The sequence below is a fragment of the Periophthalmus magnuspinnatus genome, chromosome 8, assembly GCF_009829125.3.
Source record: "Periophthalmus magnuspinnatus isolate fPerMag1 chromosome 8, fPerMag1.2.pri, whole genome shotgun sequence".
NCBI lineage: Eukaryota > Metazoa > Chordata > Actinopteri > Gobiiformes > Gobiidae > Periophthalmus > Periophthalmus magnuspinnatus.
In genome coordinates, this window is record NC_047133.1 from 10,001,268 (window position 1) to 10,026,495 (window position 25,228).

The following is a 25,228-nucleotide window of genomic DNA, read 5'->3' on the forward strand; positions in this document are numbered from 1 at the left end:
CCCGAACTGTACTGTACTATAACAACTATGCGTAGAGGAAAGTAGCAGAATACATTCACTATTCAATCTCACATATTAACCAGTGCCTCCTCCTTTCCACTATAGGGCCTATAAATCGTTACAATGAAATAATTTGTTGACTATATATAAATATAAACCGAACAACTAATCAACTAATGGCTTACAAACCTAAGAGAGATTCTCACTATCAAAAAGATGTTATACTTTTCTAACTCTCTCTCTCTCTGTGTAATCCCGCAGTCGTCCAGGTATGATTCATAGCAAAAGAAAAATTCCCTTCTGCCAACTGAACAAAAGCCTCCCAAAAATCCACAAACAGGAAGTACCCCTCAGACCTATTATATGTAGCACAGACTCCATGCAATGTGGCCAAACACCTGAAGACCTCCTGGCTCTTCTGGTTGGCAACGCGGAGCACCATATTGAGAACAAAGCAGAATTTGTTAGCAAAGTCAGGCAACTCCAATTTGACCTGGATGAGACTCATTTCCTTTGATGTAACCTCTCTTTTCACGTGTATCCTTACATCAGTAGCAGTGGATTGAGCAAGGAGGAGTCTACTGCGGGTATACTAAGCTAAAAGAGAGTACGTAAACTGTCACCTGACCAAATCTGCGAACACATATTTTCAGTTCAGTGCCATGGGTTCACCAGTGTCTCCTATTATGGCTAATTTATATATGGAACAGTTTAAACAGAATGCATTGGCCTCGTTTCCAGGTACTCAACCCACGCATTGGTATTGATACGTGGATGACAACTGGATTAAAATCAAAATCAAAGATCTGGAGCCCTTTACGGCACATATTAATGCTGTGGATCCAAACATCAAGTTCACACGGGAAGAGGCCAAGGAGAACAAACTGGAACAAACTTCTTAGATTGTGCAATAACTACAGGGGAGGACTGACGGCTCCAGGTAGAAGTCTTCAGGAAGCCCACACACACTGACCAATACCTGCTGTCTGATTTACACCATCCACTGCAGCATAAACTCAGAGTTATTCAAACATTACAACACAGGGCTTAAGTGGTGCCCACAAACACAGAGGGAAAAGTGAAAGAGGAAGAACATGTGGAGAAAGCCCTCTCTGCTTGTGGATATCCAAAATGGGCCTTCAATAGATCAAAGAGAGCTAAAAACACGCCAACACTGAATCAGAACCTAGGAGAAAAGGTATAACTATTCCCTATACAGCTGGCGTGTCTGAAAAGCTTCAGAGGATTTTCAGACAGCGTGAAATCCCGGTGTGTTTCAAACCTACAACACTTAAAGACAGAAAATGGTTCACCCAAAAGACAAAACCCCGAGCCACAAAAAAGCAACGTGGTCTACTCCACTCAGTGTAGAAAAGACTGCAGTGAGTGTTATATTGGAGAAACAAAACAGACATATGAGAATTTACCAACACCGTTGCAAGAGCAGCTCTGGACCTCAATCTGTGGTGCATCTCCATCTCAAAGCCACTAACCACTATTTTGAAGATAGTGAGGTACAGATCTTAGCCAAAAGAAAAAAAAATGGTTTGAGAGGGGAGTTAAAGAGGCATTTTTTGTTAGGAAAGACAATTCACCTTTGAACAGGAATGGGGGATTAGACATCATCTATCTCCTCTTTATAACTCCATCCTCAGACTTAAATCGAAACAAGGAAAACAATAGTAATAGCCAGTATGCTAATAGGCATGAGACCACCCATTAGGGGCCTGAACGATTACGCAAAATATGACTCAGGCTAACAAATACAAACTGTAAACAATAGGTGTGTTAGTTTCACCGTTGTTAGCGTCTCCCTACAGACAGATATAAGGCTGTGATGAGTGGCGAAACATCTTCAATCTAAAACTTTTTCCCAGTTGACAGAATTGAATTTTTCTTTTGCTATTTTTAACAGTCTGTCATTCTTTGCCTATGGCTTCTCCAGTCACCACTCATCACTCCATGACACTTACAGGATATAGACCAGTGTATTGCCCAAGGACATAAAGACAGCACCAAGTGAGGAGGATTTGAACTACATGAGTCACTGTCATGGTATCATTGGTAAATAAAGCAGTTTCCTTATAACCAGAGGCTTGGGAGCTTGAATCAAATGGCAGCATGGTGGCTGGGCGGCTAGCACTCACGCCTCACAGCAAGAAGGTTCTGGGTCTGACTCCCTGGTCGCTCGAGCCTTTCTGCGTGGTGTCTCCCCGTGTCTGAGTGGGTTTCCTCCAGGCACTCTGGGTTCCCCCATCAACCCAAAATGTCCACAATATGTGAAATCATTCGGCTAAGTCCTGGCCAAAACTAGCTCAAGATATGTGGATGGATCCCCGGTCGTAGCACTGTTCCTGAAAGATTACCCCAGTGGGATTGAAGGATGGGTCAAACGCAGAGGACGAATATCCCTATGGGGACAATAAAGTGTAGCTTACCTTGAATACAGCTTCAGCCTTTCTGTATAGCCATTCTGTCCTTGGGCAAGACACTTCACCTACCTGTGTGAATGTGTTGTGCGACTTATAAGCTAGTTTGCTTCGGGTCAACTGTAATACAAAATGATGATATGCATAACACTCTCTGCTATCAATACTCTCTATTTTAGTTGTTTAGTCATTTTAGTGTTTTCCTATCTCCATAACATTACTGGCGTTACTATGCTAATATGCTAATTCTCCACGTCACACATCCTATTTTATTTCTTTTCTGCATCAATATGTGAATGTTATCTCTAAAATATAAATACATAAAATTAGTCCTCCTCTCTGTTGAAATACTCATTGCCTCCTTGGGCGAGACACCTCACTCACCTGACTAGACACACCACAGACTAGCAGCCAACTCCATGCTTGTTAGCCTCAAGGCAGCTACGCAAAAAACGTCTATTTTGGTCCTAGCTATGTTTTAATGTTTCCCCGTCTCCATAACATTACATGGCGTTACACTGAGTCCATATGCTCTCCATTGCCACAGGACTGACTGGGAGATGAACCACTGAAAGCCCGCTGAGATATGAATGATTCAAAGAACACGCCAAATATAGTTTTGGATAGAGCCGTGTCAGAACGTACATAGAGTTTGAGGAGAGACGGCCGACGTGAAGCGTAGGGCATCTGGGCAAAACTAAATAATACATGTGTGTGTCAGCGCTAAGAGATGGATTACTGAGTTGTATTGTGATCTGGTTGCTTTGGACGCCATTTTGGAGGCTCTTGACCACTCTTGTTGAAAGTGTTACAGGCTCCTTGATTCATACATGTTGTTTATTTGATATTTTTTGCAGCAGTCTGACGTTATTCCTCACTTTCACATTCCTAGCGTCTTTATTGTTCACTGCGATGAGTTTCTGAGCGCTCTTTGCAATAACAACTAGCTTGCTAACAGTACTTCTTCTTTACTTCCTGGTTCGCGGCTAATAAAAACAAGTTATATTTATCATGCAGGAAACAAAACTGGAAAACAGCTGCATGTTTTCACTGATAACATGTTAAAAACTACACAAATAAAATGGATAATTCACCAGAGGATACTTTGATATCAAGAAAGAGACTTGTTTGTGTCTCAAAGCTAATGCTAATGCTAATTTTGTGGCATAATTGAATGTTTATCCTAAGGTTCACCTGATTTCATTTGAATTATTACGTAATACCGTGTAATAGAATACCGTGATGTCATCTTTAACCCAGCCCTGCAGTCGCCCCGGTAACATTAAGTCCCATGACGTCATTTTCATATGTGCATCCCCCTCCTTTCTCCCTTTGCCCACCACTCTCCCCACGGTACACTCATGAATTACAGCCCTGGAGTTTGTGAAGTCATTGATGAGAAGGCCGAGCGAGGAAGAGGAGGAGGAGGAGGAGATGGCAAAAAAAAAAAAAAAAAAAAATCAATTGGAAGCGTCTCAATTAATCTGGCGAGTGGCGGATTGATCGCGGCCCTAAACTGGGTAAACAGGATTGTCTATTTAAAGGCCGTGATCCCTTAATCATCACTTTAGCTGCAATAGACCGGGATAGCCACATCTGCTGGTTTGGAAGCGCCACGTGCCAGGACTTCTGCCGGGGACGCCATTTTGTTTTGCCCAAAATTCACTTTAAACCAGGACAGAGGGATGCCTCGTCCAGAGCCGGTTTGGTCCGATCCAAAACCAGATTCCAAATGACTCATGTGGGACGTCCCGGCAGAGAGGGTCCAGGTGCTCGGGAAGTGGACATCAGTCAGGCATTGTTAGGAATGAGACCAAAGAGCCAAAACAATCAGTGTGAACCAATACGCCGCTGCCTTCATGTACGCGCCTGACATGTAAATGAACGCCGTGGTTTTAGTGTAAGGCGATAGTGTCGAAGTTAGTTATGCATTTCCCCACCAACTGGAGGGCTGTTGGCTCAAATGTTTCCCAATGAAATATGTCGCCGTGTTAATGTGTTGTTGATCAGGATGAAGAAAACAAAAACATATAAAAATTAAATAAAATGAAACAAAACGTAATTGGCCAATGGTTATAGTTTTATATAGCGCTTTTCCAACACCAAAAAACACTCAGCTTTACACCAAAGATCCCTTTCACACACAAATTCATACACCAGGGGTACGCAGACACTGGGGGTAAGATGGGTTAAGTGTCTTGCTAAAGGACACAACAACATTCATTCATCTGTGGGAGCTGGAATTGCACTGCCAACTTGTAAATATGTGGATGTGATCACTCAACCGATGACGTTTTTTTAATGTCGACGGTGGGATTGGAACCGCCAACCTTCGGATCAGTGGTTGAATAAGATGAATTTCATTGAATATTAAATAGATTTTTATGTAGATAGTCTTTAATGTTCAAAGTTGGCCAAATACTGATATTTATTGACATTATCTAACCATCGCTGGGTTTCAGATGACACCACAACTTTCTATAGGTCAATATTATTTAGTACAGATGGGGCAGGAAAAATTAATATTGCTAAAATGAAGATGTTTGTTGTATTATAGTGAGTACTGATAGAAATGATCAGGTTCAACATATGCACATGTATCTTTCGGATATTTCATGACAAAGTACAATGTAATCGATAGAGAAAACTGGCTATTGCCCTCCATCCGGGAGTTTGACATTATCACATTTACGAATCTGAAAACCACAAATTCAAGAACCAAATAACGATAAAGCACTATAGTGTTTTATGTGACATTTCTGGTGGCATTAACCATATCTATCCTCGTGGAGATAAGCAGATGGCGCCAAAAGACCCAGGTACAGGACAGATCTGTGGAGAGATGATCCTGTTTTACTGTAAAAAAATAAATAAAATAGATTTTTTTCAAGGGATTTTTTTTATTAGCAATGAAATCACCTGTAGTGTGATAAATGCAAAACTGATAAGATAAATGCCCATTCCAGGCAAAAAAAAAAAAAAAAAAGTTACACATTGCAGCTTTAACCAAACAGACGCCATAAAAGAAGCTTGCCCACGTGCAACTCTCCAAGTCTATAATCTACAATCATTCATCAAATAACGTCAGTACCTTCACTTCTTCCTCCATTTTGCCCAGGCCCATTACACGTCACCTGTGATATAGTGACACCAGGAGCGCTCTCACCCAACCGCCCTCCCCCCCCCGCCCATCGAAACCCCCTGTCGGACTCCCAAATCACCCATATGGGAGTTCCCTCGGGCGAACGGTCCGGCTGCACCCTGACCGCGCCCGAAGCACCCTCCCGCTCCGCTCCGTGGCTGTGCTGAAATGGTTGCCATGTGCTGAATTCAAAACACAGCATTACAGCCCGGGTCCATGAGCACTGTATTATAGGAGCGCGTGAGGGGAGGATGGAGGGAAAGAGAGCGAGAAAGAGAGGTACCGAAGGCTGTTGCGGCATACCATGAATTACAATGGGGAGTGTTTTACGGCCTGATGCAGAGTAGTGGGGAGGACCGGAGGGCGAAGGGAGCCGAGAATAAAATGTTACCACCGTTGGGTTTTTTCTGCAGAGATATGTATATTTCTGACATTTCTAAACTACCTCCCGCACGATGCATATTTTATTTATTAACAAAAGCGCAGCGCATTAATCAACATTTAGCTTTATGAGTTGGGGTGTTAGCGGTAGCGGTGTTAGCAAATGAGATCGTTTGCAGCCGCAGTCCCATGGTAACGCGTAGCAACACAGCGGCTAATTTTCCGACAATTAAGTGCTTCAAAAAGTGGTACAAAGCAAATCAATGGGATATAATGTGCATTACGGGGCTGGAGCATATGCGGAGCTAGTGTAACAATAAGGAAAAGCAAATGTTATGTTGTAAATGCGTTGGATAGAGATGCAGTTTTCTGAAATTCAAAGCACTTTGCAATAATACAAATTAAAGTGGGGAATCGTGCTATCAGTCTTGACAGGAAAACAATGTTATTCATGGCTGTTTTTCGTTCTTTTTCGATGAGGTGAACAGTGATAGAGCCTTGTTTATCTTGCAACTTTTTAAACCACAACAATAAAAGCTACTTCCTTGTCAAAGCCTGATCTTGTCCCATCTCAGAGGCTAAGCAGGGCAGGGCCTGGTTAGTACTTGGATGGGAAACCGCTGGGAAAATCAGGAATCACAGTGGGGCGCCAGTGGCAAAAAGTGTTGTTGTGTCCTCTGGCAAAACACTTCACACTTGCTTAGTATGAATGTGGTGTGCTGGTGTTGGTTGGAGGGGCCGATGGCGCAGACTAAGCAAGGCAAGTTTATTTGTAAAGCACAAATGGTACACGAGGTAATTCAAAGTGCTTTACAGAATAAGAACGACATTAAAATCACAATACAACAAATCAAATCATAGAAAATCATGAATAATCATCATAAAATTTATATTAAAGGAGAAAAGTGCAGAATAAAAACCTTTCAGTCATATGCACAGCTAAAAAGAACAATTTTGAGCCTGAATTTAAACATTGTCAAAGTAGAGGCCTGGCTCACATCTTCAGGAAAACTGTTCCAGGTTTTAGCTGCAAAAAACTGAAATGCTCATTCTCCATGTTTAGTCCTGACTCTGGGCACCAGCAGGAGGCCGGTCCCTGAAGTCCTCAGAGTGTGAGATGGTTCATGTGGCTCTAACATGTGGGAGATGTTCTTTGGTGCTGGTCCATGGAGAGACTTGTTCACAAGCAGAGCTGCTTTAAAGTCTATTCTCTGAGCCACAGGAGCCAGAGACCTGAGCACAGGACACATGTGTGAAGTACTTTCTAGTTCTAGTCAGGACCTGAGCAGCAGCTTCAATTTCATCAGTCTACCCCAGGGCAGCTGTGGCTACAGTCATAGCTTACCACTATCGGGTTTGGAGTGAATGAATAATGCACAAAACTATAAATCCACTTTGAGCATCTGAAAAAGCAAAAGGCCGAAGCAAGATAAAGGTGCACTATGTAACTGGAGGAGCGTCTGCCAACTGATGTTTTTACTTGAAATGTTAAACAGATCTATCTCCCTGGAGACATGCAGTTGACTTTACCAGGCCACATACATTACAGATCAGATCTGGGGAGAGGTGACATCGTTTTAATAAGACAACTTGTGAGGAAGACATACTACCTTTGTGACCATGGGCAAGACACATATCTTCCATTGTCCAATCAAATAACAGTAGTAAGGCTTCTTGGGACAGTAAAAAAAAAAAAAAATGTAAAAAAATCACCTTGTAACAGCTAAATAAGACAGAAGAGTGTTGTGTTTCTGTATATTACACCATAGTATTATAATATTGTACTGGACAAAACATGGGCTATATTACAGTCCTTGCTGCTATGAGGTAGACCTTCCCTGAGGACTTTTCACCCCTCTAAAGGTATTTATTCTTAATCGCTATGGCAACAATCCTAATTTTCCATCATTCCGAAACCCCTGGGTAGCTAGAGATAAACTTCATGCCATCCCTTGTGTACTCCCTGATGCTAATACTCACGTGATAACTGAACACGGCCACTCAGTTTGACCCTAAAAGCAGAACGCGAGGCTGCACGGAGGAGTCGAGTGGGAGGGTAATCGCTCCCCAAGATGAAATATGCAAAAACCACGTCTGTCTAACTCAACTTTGACACAAAAAAGCACTCGGATCTCAGCGTGGCGCGTGACAGGTGCTCAAACCGAGCGCGCCTTAAAGTGGCAGCTCGCTCACTGCTCTTTTTAGGTTCAAACTGTTCCTTTAGGACGATAAGAGAGAGTTATGACATAATGTTGGAAATGTGAGATGAGCACTGACAGAACAATGTAGCGTAAGGCTGCTTCAGTGTTTACAATAAAGCACGGTTATTTTACAGTATATTCAGTTTTCTCAAATAATGGAAGAGGGAACGCCAAAAATAAATGGGAATCACAAGTAGACCTATTACACCGACGTATTTAACTGGAGATAAGTTAAAGGGGAATGTTATAATGTTGTTTCCTCATCACAAACAGACCTGGAGTTGTGTTTTGTTTCATTCACACATGTTTAAACGCACAAACCCTGCAATATTTAGGCTGAGTTCTTCTCTCAAACTGAAAACACCCTGTTCCACCTTGTGATGTCATGTGGCAAAACAAGAAGTGCTCCACTGTTTTCACTACGTAATGTTTCTCATGGCGGGTTTGCTAACTACATGTACATATGGAAATGTTATTGTTTTTCCTGGAATGTTCCACAGCATGGCATTGAACTAAACAAACTACACCATCAAGCCGGCCCGATCAGAGACACTTAAGTCTTTTGCTCTAATGCAACTTGACCCCATTGTATTCCCTCATTTGAACAATTCTTTAAAAAAAAAAAGCCAGCCTTGTGCTTATTTTACACTCTCTCCTCCACTATCTCGCTCTCCTCCCTCTGTCTCATAGTACCACCGTCATCACCCTCTCTGCCTCCTTCCCTCCCTCCCCCTTTCTGTCTCTCTCTCTCTCACTCCTCTCCCTCCGTCCCATTGTACCCACTTTCCCCCCTTAGTCTCATAGTACCAACATCATCACCCTCTCTCCTCCCTTCTCTCTCCCCTTCCTCCCTCTCTCCTGTCTATCCCATTGTACCCTCCCTCTTTGCTTCCTCCCCCATCTCTGCCTCTTTCTCTCTCCCTCCCTCTGCCCCATTGTACCCACTTTCCCCCGTTCCCGTCTCTCTCTCTTCCCCCTTAGTCTCATAGTACCAACATCATCACCCTCTCTCCTCCCTTCTCTCTCCCCTTCCTCCCTCTCTCCTCTGTCTATCCCATTGTACCCTCCCTCTTTGCTTCCTCCCCCATCTCCATCTCTCTTTCTCCCTCCCTCTGCCCCATTGTACCCACTTTCCCCACTTCCTCCCCACTCCTGTCTCTTTCCTGTCCCTCCCTCTGTCCCATAGTACCACCATCATCACCCTCTCTCTCCCCCTCCTCCCTCTCTCTCTCCTCTCCCTCCCCCTGTCCCATTGTACCCACCTTCCCTCCTTCCTCCCCCTCTTCTCTCTCTCCCTCTGTCCCATTTTATCCACCCTCCCCGCTTCCTCCCTGTTCTGTATCTCGCTTTCTCTCCTTGCCTCTGTCCCATTGTACCTCCTCTCTTTCCCCCCCCCCCCTCCCTCTCTCTCTCCCTCTCTCTCCAGCTCCAGATTGAGTAGACGGGGCGCTCCTCCTCGCTGGCTTGATTTACTCAGCCTATCGGGGGGAATTGGGCCGGGAGCTTCCTTATTAAGAGGGGAGAGAGTGAAGGGCTGCTCTGACTGATTGCACAATTGAAGACAAGGCTCCGAAACGAGAGGCGAGCTCCGACATACAAACACTCCAGTGGGTTAAGCATGAGGAGAGGCTAGAGTCTGTCACAAGCCAACAGCTCCGAGCCCCCCAAAGAAACAGCTGCAATGGGATGACATTCTGACATTAAAAGCCCTGTACCCCATTTTTTTCCCCCCCTTTGAGCAAAATGTGTCTTGCCCCAGTCCAGATATATTGTATAAGCAGCTCTTGAGGTCAAAATAAGTCAGCTGTGTTTTGTCTGCGTCTAATTAGAAAGCGTTTTAGTGTCCGATAAACAGGAAGGCCGTGTTAGCATGCTAGTTGACGTTAGCAAAACTCCGCTCTGGTCTCGGAGTTGCGACAAGCGCTTATAAACTCATCGTGGTGAATAATTAATTAAGATGATCTGAATGCATAAGGTAAGTGCGACCAACTTAAATGAGCTAATTCTGTTTTTCATGTTTTTAAGACGGTAAAAATCAGGCGATGTGAACTATTCAGATTCCTCCACGTTGTCATATCTGAATGACTGACTCAATACGGACAGCTGTATATTCCATCACATTGGATCATGCCATCACTCCAGTAGTTTATGCATGAAGTCTGCAGATGCACGCGTTTGCCACGGCCCTCCTCAGCCCAGTAAAGCGCAGGGCTGGTGTCTATAAAAGCCCTCAAAATGGCTCCCGTGTGGTACCAACCGGAGCTTATAACCCGAGCCGTAACGCACCGACGACCGGGCCAAACAAAGCAGAGATCAGGGGAGAGCTGGGGATGAGGGTGGGGGACTTAGCCCAGCCAGGGTGATGCTTTCTGAGGCTGACATCCAGGATTACATCATGGTCTGGGGGAACATTGTATGCTAATAACAAACATGGATGGATACAATGCATGTCAGTGGAACCATGTCAGTGCAAATCCAATACAGCTATTTGACAGATGTGGACGCACTGGTTTAACTGTGGGCGAGAGAGAGAAAAGGGGCGGGGTATTGCTAGGATGACATCACAATATTCTATAGGCTAATTATATGAAATCAATATGGTTCAAATGCAGGTTTTTGTTGTAATATTGTTCGTTTTTGGGTCTAGTCACGATTAGAAATGATCAATTAACCTTTTAAATCAGACTTATTCAGCAAAATTGACCATGTTATAGTTTTTTCCCCTCAACATTTACTCACCTGAAGTTGTATTTGGAGTTATTGCGCACAAGCAATCTTTAATCGCTTATTTTCAAGACGCCATGTTACTGATTAATCCCCGTTTTCACCCTGCCACTGCTCTGTATTTACTTCATTCTCCAATTTTATTTAATTTTTGTATTATTTTTAACATTTTTTCAAGCAGGTTTCGGTAGCGCTGCATAGTTGTTTTAGTACAAATGCAAAAAAAAATCCGCTGCTTGCTAGTGTCATCTGCAGCTATCCATAGGAGGTCCCTCGTTTATCGCGGGGGTCACGTTCTACAGATAACCCGCAACAGGCGATATCCGCGAAGTACTCAGCTTGATTTTTTACAATTATTCTATATGTTTTGCAGCTGTAAAACCCCTCACCACACACTTTATACACTTTTCTCACACAGGCATTAACATTTTCTCACATTTCTCTCTTGTTTAAACTCTCTCAAAAGTTCAAACCTTCGTAGGCGTCTTTGTCGGTGCAGAACGTTTCATCGACATTGTGGGTTTTGTCGAGGAGAAAACAAATTGCAAACATACAGCACTTCAGAGTCACACTGTGATCCAACGTTTATGTAAATTTAGCTGAATGTATTTTGTACTGCACAGGAGACACAGCACAGAGGAGACTGATGGACAATGGTCAACAGTCCCTCAGCCAATCAGGACGCAGAACACAATGCATCTTCATACACTGTAAAATTGAACACACACAAAAAAAAATCCAAACAACAATGCCACAAAAGGTGACCCACGATATAGTGAGAGACAACTGTATAGATATGTAGCAGACGTAGGCACAATAAGTCTTCTTTAAATATATGGCTCTTTTACCCATCTGCCCCGCCCACTTTACCCCTTCTCTAACTCTTATTTTGAAACATGACAGACAAACGACAGTCCGGGATAGCCTGCACGGTTTCCATCAAACTCCACCCACTTAGTACACTCTCTCTCGCTCTGATACCGCGCCACGGCAGAGTAAAGAGCTGAATCTATTTACTTTTGCGATTAAGATTTGTTTATATCAAGCTAAAGTCGATAGCAGGCAGCGACAAAGTAGGTAACATGTTAAAACGCAAAGACGTACACAGGTTTTAATCAGAATCCGGAGAAGATCTGATATTTTTGGGTTGATGTAGGACCAGGATTTCGTGTAAACTCGTGGCCCACCCAAGATAAATATGACTAAATACTGCCCTATGCTGGAGGTTTGAGAGCAAAAGCCGATACACTCAAACATTCACTTAGCTCTACTGTGGAGGAACATTGCAAAGCAGAAGCAGAAAAGTACTGTACTTAATTGCACATTTTAGCTGTCTGTACTTTACTTCAGTACATTTTCAAGTTGATACTTTTTACTTTTACTTCACTACTTCTGAAAGCATGTATCTGTACTTTCTACTCCAGTACAATTTTGAACAGGACTGAAAAGTAAAAGTATTTTCATTATTATTTGAGCTGCTGAAAAGGCTGAGGGTTTATTTTTACGTTCATAATTCGAGGAAACACAAATATACAAATAAGAACAGCTTAAAAAAAAGAAAGAAAAAGATGTAATTGTTTCTGTTGAACAAAAATCTGCACAAATCTTAATTAAAATAAATTCATCTGAAGCCTTGTAAGACCTCAAAATCTGCGTGAAATACTTGTACTTTTTACTCTTAAGTCGATTTTTAAACAGGTTCTTTAATACTTTTACTTAAGTAGATATTTTTTCCTTTTTTTGCTCTGGTATCTGTACTTTTACTTATAATATTGAGCTCTTCCACAGTGTTTAACAAGAATCAGCGCATTTCCTCCCAACTCCAAAGCCAAGATGAAATTTCATTCAATCCCAAATGATGCACTTGTGGCACGACAACGCTCGTAAGCTTTTGCACTCGGCTTAATTGTCTTTCCCTTTCCAAAACCTTATGAAACGCATCATTTTACACTGACAAATGGCTTTTATTTGTACTTCAAAACATCGCGCAGCAAGAAACCTCTGCATCTCCCTCTTGTATTCGCACACAAAACGCGGCTCTCTTTCAAGTGCTGCTGCTGGCTTCGAGAAACATCCCATACATTTGCTGAAAGATCTGCTTTTGCATTCAAACCCAGCAGTCTTGTACATGGCTGGTAAAGATTAGCCTTCATTTTAATCAATTCTGTAAATTATTTCATCATTCGGGGGAAATGGCAGGAACACGCGCGGGATGTGTACGTCTCTTCTAGCGCCTTGTTTGCTCCTCTGCATACCCAATCTGCACGCGGCATGAATATTTATATCGCCTCCCTCCTCGTTGAATAATGTTGTCTGTTTATCCCAATGAAAAGGATTGTAATGATCAAACAAAATTACCATTTATGACAGTTATGTTGCCCTCCGAAGCCCGGTGAATTATAAATGAGGGGCATTGATCGCGGGGTCCGAGCGAAGCGAAGGCGCGTGGGGTAATACTGTAAGTGCAGCACGTGTAGATTGGTGTGTTGGAATATCTCCTCTCCAGTTCGCAGGGCCGTAATTCCATTAGAGCGGCTTCTATGGCATCCCATCATCCCACAGGACAACTTAGGGACCACTTAGAAGCGGGCTCACGTTTAGGCCTGTTACCGTAATGCTGCCAACTGGGCAACAAGCGCTATCTATCAGGGGCTAACAAACAGCGGTGTGGACAGGGCAGGGGGGATGGAGGACAGGTTTGAAGAAGAGGAGGAGGAAGAGGAGAGGCCGGAGGGATGAAAAGGAGGTGAGGACGCCAGACGTGATGTGAGAAGAGACAGAGAAAGCGGTACTATGGGGACGTTAGCGGTCGATCACAAAAAAACACCACACGGGTCAAGATTAGCGGCTTTTTAGCGGCTTTTTAGCAGCGTTAGTTTAGCGTTAGCATCTACCGCTATCCACTGAACCACTAAGACACGTTGATCTACGAAAGCGGTAGTCAAACTTTGTACGCCGCCACCTCAAAAATGTAAATGTACGCAGATAAACTTGACAAAAATGGTTAACAGTGGTCTGGAATGGGCAGTTGTTTCCACATGGTTCTCATCCAACAAACTCTTTGATTGGATGATTGGATGTTTGCCCCAAGCAGTTGATTCCATATGGTTCTAATCCATCAAAATGCCTTTTAAAACATCCAGTCTGATTTTTTTCACAAATTCATGAGTTTCAGATTGATAAAAAGTATAGGACCGGTGCCATATATCAGGAAGCGGAAAACCCGGGATAGGCTTTGTGGGTTTTAGCTTGCAGTCATATACATTTTGAGTAACGTTTAAAAAGTTAGTAAAGTTTGTCAAATTTGTAATCACTATGGCAACGGTCCACATGTTTCGTCATTCTGGAACTTATGGATAAGATAAAATTACATCAATGGAACCAACTGTCCCCGTTTTATAAGCCAATGTAGTTTAATACAGATGGGGGGGGGGCTAAAATTAAAATAGTAATAGAAATAACCTTTTAAATATTACATTCAAAAGTTGGATTTTTACATAATTCATCAAAACACGAACAAATATAAAAGTGCACACCTCTGATTAAACGGCACATATTACGTTGTTTTCCGATCTATGTTATAATGTTGTTTCCTCGTCAAAAAACACACCTGGAGTTTTGTTTCATTCACACAAATTTAACACACAAACCCTGCATATTAAGGCCGAGTTCTTCTGTCAAACTGAAAACACTCCGTTCCACCTTGTGATGTCATTATGTGGTAATACAGGAAGTGCTAGCAATGTGTTTTTAAACTAAATACACCTTCACTAGAATCATTTGGATAATTTCAGCTCTGGAATTGCCAATCTCTACTAAAAAAAAAAAAAAAAAAAGAAAGTAAAACGTAGCTGTTAACTTGAAAACTACCACTTCATGACATCACAAGGTGGAACGGAGCATTTTGAGCTTTGGAGATGTACACAGACTAATAACAACAGGTAATTTAATGAAACAAAACACAACTCCAGGTATGTTTTTGAGGCGGTGACAGCATTATAACCCTATAGGACCTTTAATATTTAGCTTTTCCCTGTCTTTTAGCTAACAGTCACCTTGTTTTCTACTACGTTGTCTTAATTTTCTAACCTCTACACATCTCGCGTAAAATGCTCGTAATGGTTTAGGCCGTGTCTCGTTACGTCTGTGTTTTTCTTAAGCCTTCCTTCATAACCTCCGTGCGTTTCTCTGCGGCTGCTAGCACCGTTAGCGGCGTTAGCACAGTTAGCTGGTGTTTACTTTGTTGTCGCCGTTGTGTAAGTTTATGTTCTGTTTTATCTGCTGTCATTACACTCCATGGCAGATGTCTTTATGGTGTCAGGCCCATCTGTCAGGTGCACACGCTCCGGTTATGTCACTAACACATTATGTTTTCTTACATAAAACGCATGTAAGCAAAAGATTGGTTTTGTGAAATGCCATCACCGCAAACTAATGCATGTAAATCTTTATTGCATTGTATCTGTTCCGTTCAGGTTTAACAAACAAGCTTTTTCAAATGATTACGCACTGTGGAACATTTTAGGTTCGGAGCCGGCCACCTGCTCGTCTCCGTGGAGATGTTATTGCGTTACACTGCGTGACATTAGCTCTATCTATCTAACGTTTCTTAAATTATACAGATATAAAGCAGTGTCCACCTGTAATCCGACCAGAACTGAAGAAGCCGTTGACATAATTGAATTTTTCTTTTACTCCGGATCAAAACCCGGACGACGGAGGGATTACACGGACATGCTAACGTATCGCTAAACGTTCTTCGCTCTGCCGTTGGGCTCGTGAAGATCAAAAGGTTTATACTGTGAAAGATTACAGGTAAAGGAATCATGATCAATCTCCATGGCAACAAGCAGGTCAGCAGATACCCTCGCTCCAGAAAAAGTTACTCAGTGTGCCTTTAAAGTAGACCTATTGTGCTTGTGTCTGCTCTAAAGTTACAATCTATGACACCCGTGGATAATTATAGTATAATTTGCGCGTTTTAAATCACAAAATGCATCTAAAACGACTTAATAAAAGAAACAAATCCGCCAACTTCCGCGGTAGAAAACTGTGGTGTCCAATGGGAGCTGACGTCGCCGTAAACGTCAGCGCAACAAAGAGCCGCGCAGCTGTCGGCGCCTCCTATGGATAGCTGCAGATCATGCTAGCAAGGAGAGGATTTGACTACGGAAGAATAAAACGGAAGAATGAGGTAAGTACAGAGCAGTGGGCGTGTGCCGTGGCGGTGAAACGAGGGTTGATCGGCAATATGGCGTCATTAAAAAAAGCGATTACAGTTGTCCCTCACTATATCGCGGTTCCCCTTTTGCTTTGAGGATGAAGGTGCGTTGTGTTCTGCGTCCTGATTGGCTGAGGGACTGTAGACCATTGTCCATCAGTCTCCTCCGTGCCGTGTCTCCTGTACAGTACAGAATGTGTTCAGCCAAATTTACATAAACGTTCGATCGCAGTGTGACTCTGAAGTGCTGTACGTTTGCAATTTGTTTTCTCCCCGACAAAACCCACAATGTCGATGAAACGTTCTGCACCGACAAAGACGTCTACGAAGGTTTGAACTTTGAGAGAGTTTAAACGAGAGAGAAATGTGAGAAAATGTTAATGCCTGTGTGAGAAAAGTGTATAAAGTGTGTGGTGAGGGGTTTTACAGCTGAGTACTTCACGGATTTCGTCTATTGCGGGTTATTTTTAGAACGTAACCCCCGCGATAAACGAGGGACCACTGTAAAGATCGCTCGAAGATGTATGACTCACTCCAAAAACAACCTGAAGATGGTAAATGAGAAGGAAACAACTATGACACGGTTAAAAAGCTCAGAAAAGTCCATTTTGTAGAATAGATCCGCTTTAAGTAAGAAGTGCGCAGAAGAACCAGCTGCTCACTGCACCAAACAGTGAAGCAGTTATAATTAGGCTAACAACAGTAGCTGCAACTGAAACCCATGACTAAAACCAGACTATAGCAGGTTTTCTAACTGAAAAAGTCTGGAGAAAATCATATTTAGAATGAACTGGAGCGAAACTAACCAGACAAGCCCAAAATCACAAGAGAAACAAAAACCATTTCAAAACATGAATTAATCAAAGCTGGAACTGATTAATTGTAAATATTTTGTGAGAGAGTTTCTAATGATATGAAAAAGGCAGAAAAAAACGCAACAAATGTAATGGAATAATGACTGTGCTGGGTGAATAATGAGTTTTGTGATGGGGTGAAGAGGGAGGAGGAGAGAGGAGGGGAAGGAGGGGTGGAAGAGGGGAAAGGGAGGAGGGACGGGAGAGAGGGAATCAAGTGCAGAGAAGGGGAGAAGGGAGAGAAAGGGAGGAGAGAGGGGAGAAAGGAGAGAGGAGAGAGCAGAGAAAGAAGAGAGGAGAGAGGGGAGAAAGAAAGGAGGAGAGAGGGGAGACAGGAGGGAGGAGAGAGGGAAGAAATAAGGGAGAGCATAGAAAGAAGGGAGGAGAGAGGGTAGAGAAGGAGAGACAGAAGGGAGGAGAGAGAGGAGACAGAAGAGAGTGGAGAAAGAAGGGAGGAGAGAGGGGAGACAGGAGGGAGGAGAGGGGAGAAAAGAGGAGAGAGGGGAGAAAGAAGGGTTAAGAGAAGGGAGACAGAAGGGAGAAGAGTGGAAGAGAGAAAGGGGGAGAGAGGGGAGAAAGAAGAAGAAGAGTGGGGAGAAAGAAGGGAGGGGAGAAACAAGGAGAAGAGAATGGAGGAAGAAGGGAGGATAAATGGGAGAAATAAGGGAGGAGAGAGCAGAGAAAGAAGGGAAGAGAGGGGAGAAAGAAGGGAAGAGAAAGGGGAGAAATAAGCTAGAAAAAAGGAAGGAGAGAGGAGAGAAATGAGGGAGGAGATAGGGGAGAAAGAAGGGAGGAGAGAGGGGAGACAAGGTGAGGGAATGGAGGAGAGATGAGTGGGGGGATGGAAGGACAGAGGGAGGAGGGAAGGGAGAGAGAGGGAAAGTTCAGAGAAGAGGAAATAGCTGATCAAACTGACCCTCAAGCTGGGAAGAGAGAGGGAAGGGAGGACAGAGCAAGGAGAGAAGGGAGGAAACAGGAGAGAAGAGATGAGTGGAGGGGAGGGAGGAAAAAGGAGGAGAGGGAAGATGAGGGTGCAGACTCTTGTTGAGAAAAGAGAGAGGGAGGAGGAGGCTGGTTACATGGATTCTCTCATTGGGAGGAGAAAGGGAAGAGAGAGGAAGAGGGGAGAAGGAGGGAAGATGGGGGATCACAGACCCTTTCATTGGGAGGAGAGAGAGGATGGATGAGAGTGGAAAGGAGAAAGAGAGGAGAGAAAGAGGCTGATCACACGGAGGGGAAAGAGAATGGTGGTGAAAGGGAGGCCAAAGAGAGGAGAGCAAAAAGCCAAGGGGAGAAGAGATAGACGAGAGAGGGCAGCGAGGGAGGAGAGAGTGGAGAAGAGGGGAAAGAGAGGAGGAGAGAGGGGAGACGAGGGGCGGTGTGCTCGTGAGTAAGGGGGGGCTTTTGTCAGTTGGAGTGGAGTTTGCTGAAGAGCGTCTGAGAGCCGCTGGAGGAGGTCAGGGACTGAGCGGTGAACAGGAGAGGTTCAACTAAAAATACAACAGGAGGAATCAGGGAGTCAATATGTAGAGTATAAATGTGTATAGTCCAAATTTAAAACTGCAAACTTCACGATTGAAACAAGACGAGTTTAGGTCCTAAGTGAAGCTTGAATAGTTGCCATGGTAACGAGTAAAAGTTGCTATGACCAGGATAAACATATTATTATATATGCTACCAGTCTAAAGTTTGGACACACCTTTTCATTCATTATTCTTTTTTTAGAGAGAGAAAGGAGTAGGAGAGAAAGAAAGAAAGAAAGAAAGAAAGAAAGAAAAAGAGGGAAGTAGGGAGAGAGAAAGAGATGAGATAGGTGGAGTGGATGAGACAGAGAGAGGGGTAAGCGAAAAGTTAAAGAGGAGGGAAACCAAAAGAGAGAGAGGAAGGCGAGAGTGGGAGAATGAAGGGGGGAAGAGAGACAGACAAAGAGGGTCAAGGGAGAGAGAGGAGAAAGGAAGTATGAAAGTGAGATTGCAAGAGAATAGTTAGTAGTAAGTTAGTGAAAAATGCTAAACGTAACAAAAAGTTAGCCATTTCCTTGTTCTTCAACTTCATTCCTTCTTTTGACCAATCAGAAAAGCCCGTCTCTCTGGAGCCTACTATGTAACGTCAGCCTTTCACTTTACATTTTCATTTTAGGATGTTACCAAACCATTCCAACCAGTTTGGAACTGTTAATTTCTACAGCAACGGTGCTCACTTTTCATCGCCCTGAATGCCATGGACAGTTTAAAAAGCAGTTCTAAGCTGATTACCAGCGTCCAATCCCCATTTTCTTTCATCTTTTAGGACTTTCAACCATAAAAAAAGGTTTTATATTGCCAATTTCTATGGCAACTGTGTCAATTTTTAATAACTAGAACCCCTGGATGGTTTCAAAAGCAGTTTAAGTTCCAAGTTGATGGTTAAAGTTAATTAGCAGCGTCCAGTTCTCATCTTGTCTAGTCCTCTCCATGGTCTGTGCCTCCATCTAACCTCCTCCTCTATCTATCCCTTCTTCCTCTTCTCCTCCTCTTCTTACCAACCTGTTTCCATCTCTCCATTTCTGCACGCCTCAGAATCTTGCACAAACCGTTCAACTTCTTCTTAGGACTTCATCGAGAGAAAGAGAAAGAATATATTGTGTTTTTTGAATCCCCATCCTCTCTTGTCTTCACCAAGGTCTGTGCCTCCATCTTACCTCCTCTTGTATCACTTCTACCTCTCCACCCCTATCCCTTCTTCCTCCTCTTCTTTCCAACCTGTTTCCATCTCTCCATTTCTGCAAGCCTCAGTATCTTGCACAAACCGTTCAACTTCTTCTTAGAACTTCATTGAGAGAAAGAACATATTGTATTTTTTTTTATTTAATTTCAATAGCAGCGGCTAACTTCTGAGTTGACAGTTCGAGTTTAACAGCATCCAATCCCAATCCTCTCTCGTCTTCCCCGTGGTCTGCGCCTCCATCTTACCTCTCCCCGTCTCCTTCCTCCTCCTCTACCTCTCCTCCTGTTCCCTCCGGCCTCTTTTCCACCTCTCCATCCATCTCTTGAAACGCCTTATTATCTTGCACAAACCTTTCAACCTCTTTTTAGGAATTCTCCGCTTAAACAATAAATATTTAGTTTTGAATTGCTAATTTCCATGGCAACGGCGCACATCTTTCATCAACGCTGAAAGCCACGGAGAGTTTAAAAAGCACTTTAACTTCTGAGCTGACAGTTCAAGTTGATTAGCAGCATCCAATCCCCCCCCATCCTCTCTTGTCTTCTCCATGGTCTGTGCCTCCGTCTTACCTCCCCCCTCTCCTCCCTCCTCCTCCTCTACCTCTCCTCCTCCTCTTCTACCTCTCCTCCTGTTCCCTCCGGCCTGTTTTCCATCTCTCCATCTCCGGACCCCGAGTGCATAAATCTGCAGCTCTCGACAGTTGCAATCAACAAGGGCCGTAGTGAAGCATGCGTAATGGCCGCTTAAGACAGGGGGCGTACGGGAGCGGCGGAATTTACGGCAACAATTACAGGGCCCCCCCCCCTCCTCCTCCACACCCTCCCCTACCTCGCCGCCCCGGCACGCATGTCGGGGTGCCTGTGGGTGGGGGGAGGAGGGGGGAGACGGAGGGAGGAGAGACGTGCGGAGAGGGAAAGGGGTGCTCTCCGAGACGGCCCACAGTGTCATGGTGATACTGTGGGATCAGAGGGAAAAAGGGAAGAAGAGAGAGGGAGAATGGCGAGGAGTGAGGGAGAGGGAAGTGGGAGTGAAGGACAGGATGGAGGAGAGAAAAGAGAGAGAAAAGTAGGGAGGGAGAGAAAGAGATGAGGGAGATAGAGAGGAGGAGACAGAGAGAAAAGTTAAAGAGAAGGGGAGACAAAATGAGAGGGAGGAAAGAGAGTGGAGAGGGGAGAATGAAAGAAGGGCGAGAGTGGAGGGGAAGAGAGGGAGGAGGGAGTGAAGGAGAGGATGAGAGAGGGTGGAGAAGAGAAAAGAGAAAATGGAGATAGAGATGGGGAGACAGAGGGAGAGAGAGAAAAGTTAAAGAGGAAGGGAGACAGAAAGAGAGAGTAAGGAGAGAGCGGGAAGGGACAGAGGTAGAATGAAGGGCAGCGAGAGTAGAGGGGAAGAGAGGGAAGAGGGAGTGAAGGAGAGGATGGGAGTGGGTGGAGGAGAGAAAGGAGAGAAACAGATGGGGGAGATAGAGGGAGGGGGAGATAGAAAAGTTAAAGAGGTTAGACAGAAGGAGAGAGCGGGAAGGGAGAGAGGGAGAATGAAGATGGAGGAGGGGAAGAGAGGGATGAGGGGTTGAGGAAGAGGATGGGAAAGGGTGGAGGAGAGAAAAGAGAGAAGAGACGAGGGAGCGAGTTGGGGAGACGGAGGAAGAGAGAGAGAAGAGCTAAAGGGGAGGGGAGACAGAGAGAGGAAGGAGAGAGAAAAGTTAAAAAGGAGGGGAGACAGAAAGAGAGAGAGGAAGCGGGGGGATGAAATGATGAGGGAGATAGAGCCGGGGAGACTGGGAGAGGGAGGGAGAGAGAAAAGTTAAAGAGAAGAGGAGACAAAATGAGACAGAGGAAGGACAGAGCAGGGAGGAAGAGGTGGCGAATGAAAGGGGTGGGGGGAGAGAGGAGAAGAGAGGGAAGATGCAGCGAGGTAGATGGAGAGAGGGGTAAAAGAGGGAGGGAAGGGGAGAGAAAAGTTAAAGAGGCGGGGAGATGGAAAGAGACGAGGGAGATATAGAGTGGAGGAAGGGAAGAGGGGTGGAGAGACAGTGAATGAGAGGAGCTAGAGGAGGAAGAGTGAAAGAGGGACAGGAGAGAGACAGAGGACGAGGAAAGAAAGAGATAATGAATAGGACAGAGGACAGATAGAGAGAGGATTGAAAAGAATGAAGGGAGTGAGAAAGAGAGTGAGAGAGACCTATTCTGCAAAATGTATAGCTGTTTCCTTCTCATTTACCCTCTTGAAGTTGTTTTTGGAGTGAGTTGTGCAGGTTTGAGTATTCTTCAATCGTTTATTTTCAAGACGCCATATTGCTGATCAACCCCCGTTTACACCTCCACCAGCACACGCCCACTGCTCTGTACTTCATTCTCCAATTTTATGTTCTTAATTGGTGATACACGTAGGATTCAGCAGCGACGCATCGTCATTTTGGTGCAAATGAAAAAAAATCCAGCTACCCATAGGAAGGGCCGACAGCTCCACGGCTCTTTGTTATGAAATGTTACATAAAAACACAAGTGAAAGTCCTCAATTATGCTAAACTCTCAACTTTCAAACATGTTTTAATATTGTTCCCTCATCAAAAACGTAACAGGACCAATCTTTAGTTTCATTCAGGCATTTCTGAGTCCTCTTTTTGTACACTTGCATCGATTAACTCATTTTACAATATGCTCTAGCTTCACTACCTCTCACCAATCACCAACTTAAACACTCCAGATATTGTTATTAGCCTTTTTTAAACTGTTTTATTATTTAATGCTTCTAGAGAAGAGCACAAACCTAACTAATACGCCTTTTACCATCATCAAATTCCAATCAAAACCACCAACGCTATAGAAAACGGGCTAAAAATCGTATGCGAAAATGTATAAGCAAAGCAAAAAAAACAAAAAAAAAACATGCTAAAAACAGCCTGACTCCAGTTCAAACATGAGTGTTCTGTGATGCGTTACTGCGCTCACCGGGAGATTAGAAAGATGACATGATGCTGGAGGGAGGACCACACCCCCTCCTGCGTCTCCGTGGGAACAGCCCGTGTAAACAACATGGAGGCTGCCTGTGCGCTCAAACAACTCCACAACCAGCAAAACATCCAACCGACGCAGCGCAAGTCAAATCAATGGCATCCGGCGCTCACCTGCGGCGCACACTGGCATTTTCGCTGTTTAAAGATCAGTCAATGGACCCGTGCTAGTTAGCCTTAGCCTCCAGCTATACATTGTTTACTGTGTCTCTCAAAACATAGGCTTAATTTCTACAGACGTCCTCCTGAACACATTGATTCATACAACTTTCAATTGTTAAAGTTGTTTTTTTTTGCCGCGCTCAAACTCGGTGTTAGCTTGATTCGGTGTAATACGTTTGTAGTGTTAGCGTTGATGTGTTAATCGACGCTTCTGCAACTGTCAGGAAGAGTTTTATATAAAAATTTCTTGGGTCTGGACAACTTCTCTCGCAAGTGCTCGTCTTGCAAGGGGCAACAGTAGCTCAGTTGATAGTGTTTGTCCATTTATGGGAAAGTTGGTGGTTCGAATCGCGCTCTCACAGGTTAGCAGTGCAATTACAGCTACCTGAAGACACTTAACCCACCTCGCCCCCAGTGACTATTCCGTGTGTAATAGTTGCATGAAATATGAACCCGTTGCCTTATAATTTAGTGCATTATTCATTTACACTGGTCTCTCGTTTATCGCGGGGGTTATGTTCTAAAAATAACCCGCAACAGGGCATAATCTGCGAAGTAGTCAGCTTTATTTTTTACAATTATTCTATACGTTTTGCAGCTGTAAAACCCCTCACCACACACTTTATACACTTTTCTCACACAGGCATTAACATTTTCTCACATTTCTCTCTCGTTTAAACGCTCTCAAAGTTCAAACTTTCGTAGGCGTCTTTGTCGGTGCAGAACATTTCATCGACATTGCGGGTTTTGTCGGGGAGAAGACTTGTAAACATACAGCACTTCAGAGTCACACTGCGATCGAACGTTTATGTAAATTTGGCTGAATGTATTTTGTACTGTACAGGAGACACGGCACGGAGGAGACTGATGGACAATGGTCTACAGTCCCTCAGCCAATCAGGACGCAGAACACAATGCACCTTCATAGTCTATAAAAAGCCCGCAAAATTGCACTGAAAAAATCCGTGAAACAGCGAGACCACGAAAGGCGAACCTCGATATAGTGAGGGACAAGTGTATTCCATACTTGTTGGTAAGTTAATATAACCACAGCTGACTGTATATATATAAATGGACATAGCTAACGCGCTAGCCGCCACATTCCAAATAGGAAGTGAGCACGGGCATCGTCTCGGGCTCAAACACACTTTCTATCGAAAACGTTGGCTCCAAATTGGCTCCGCTAATTTAACCGCTAGCCCCGATGAGCTGCATTTGACCGGAGCCGAACACTACGGGTAACGTCACACTCACTTAGTCCACTTCTTTATACAGTCCATGGAAAGAACTAACCGAAGAGAGGCTCCCGATTGACCCGTCGACCCCTTCTTCCACCGACAATCACTCACACGCCGCACTCGTACGGAGGAAAGTTGGGTAAAGTGTCTGGCCAGTGCGCTCTAGAGCCGCTGCAGCCTCACACAGTATTACCAGTGGACTCCCATCAAAGTATTGCCGCAAAGTTTGGATTTTCAGATGACAGGAATCCATAATGTGAGTGTTTGTGGTTTCTTTTGTACCTCTGCTGAAGTGCACATGGAGGGTGATAGGGCGCATACTTCAGCTCCCTTCATAAACAGCAGTGGATGTGAACAGGGAGAGGGAGGGTCCGACTGGATGTACACCGGCTCCTTTACATCACCGCTTTAATATTCGTGAGCCGGGCCTGTATTGGTTTCTTCCATTATGTGCGTCTATCCCACAGAAACGCCTTCGGTAAAAGCACCAGATTGTTGTTAATCAGACGACGACGCCGCTGCTGCGAGTGAAGAGCGGGCTGACCTCATATAGAAAGAGGGAGTGGTGCAGAGGAAGAGACGAGGGCAGAGATGGAGGGAGAAAGGATGAAGAGAGAGAGGGGAGAAAGAGGAAAGGGGAGAGAGAGTAAGATAGAAAGAGAGAGGGGGGAGATATTGAGAGAGTGGGAGAGGGGAGGCGGAGAATGAGAGAGGGGAGAGGGGAAAAGAGTGAAAGAGGGGTAGAAAGAGGACGTGGGAGAGAGAGGGAGAGATAGTGAGTGTGTGAGAGAGAGAAAAAGTCAGAGAGGGAGAAAGAGAGAGAGGAGACAGAGGAAGAGGAAGCAGGAGAGAGAGAAAGAAAGAGAGCGGAGAGATAGTGAATGAGAGAGGGAAAGAGAGAGAGGGGGAGACAGAGGAAGAGGAAGCAGGAGAGAGAAAGAAAGAGAGAGAGGGGAGAGATAGTGAATGAGAGAGGAAAAGAGAGAGAGAGGGGAGACAGAGGAAGCGCGGGGGGGAGATAGTGAGTATGCGTGAGAGAGAGACAGGCGGGAGACAGAGGAAGTGGGAGAGAAAGAAAGAAAAAGGGGGGAGAGAGAATGAGTGTGTGAGAGAGAAAGAGTGAAAGAGGTTAGACAGAGGAAGAAGGAGAGAAAGAA

General features: G+C 44.2%; 1 protein-coding gene across 1 annotated transcript in view; it reads right to left on the minus strand.

Annotated features, from left to right (window-relative positions):
* rbfox3a (RNA binding fox-1 homolog 3a) overlaps positions 1-25,228 on the minus strand; it is a 1,019,729-nt gene that overhangs the window by 468,523 nt on the left and 525,978 nt on the right. The gene's annotated exons all lie outside the window — the stretch shown is intronic.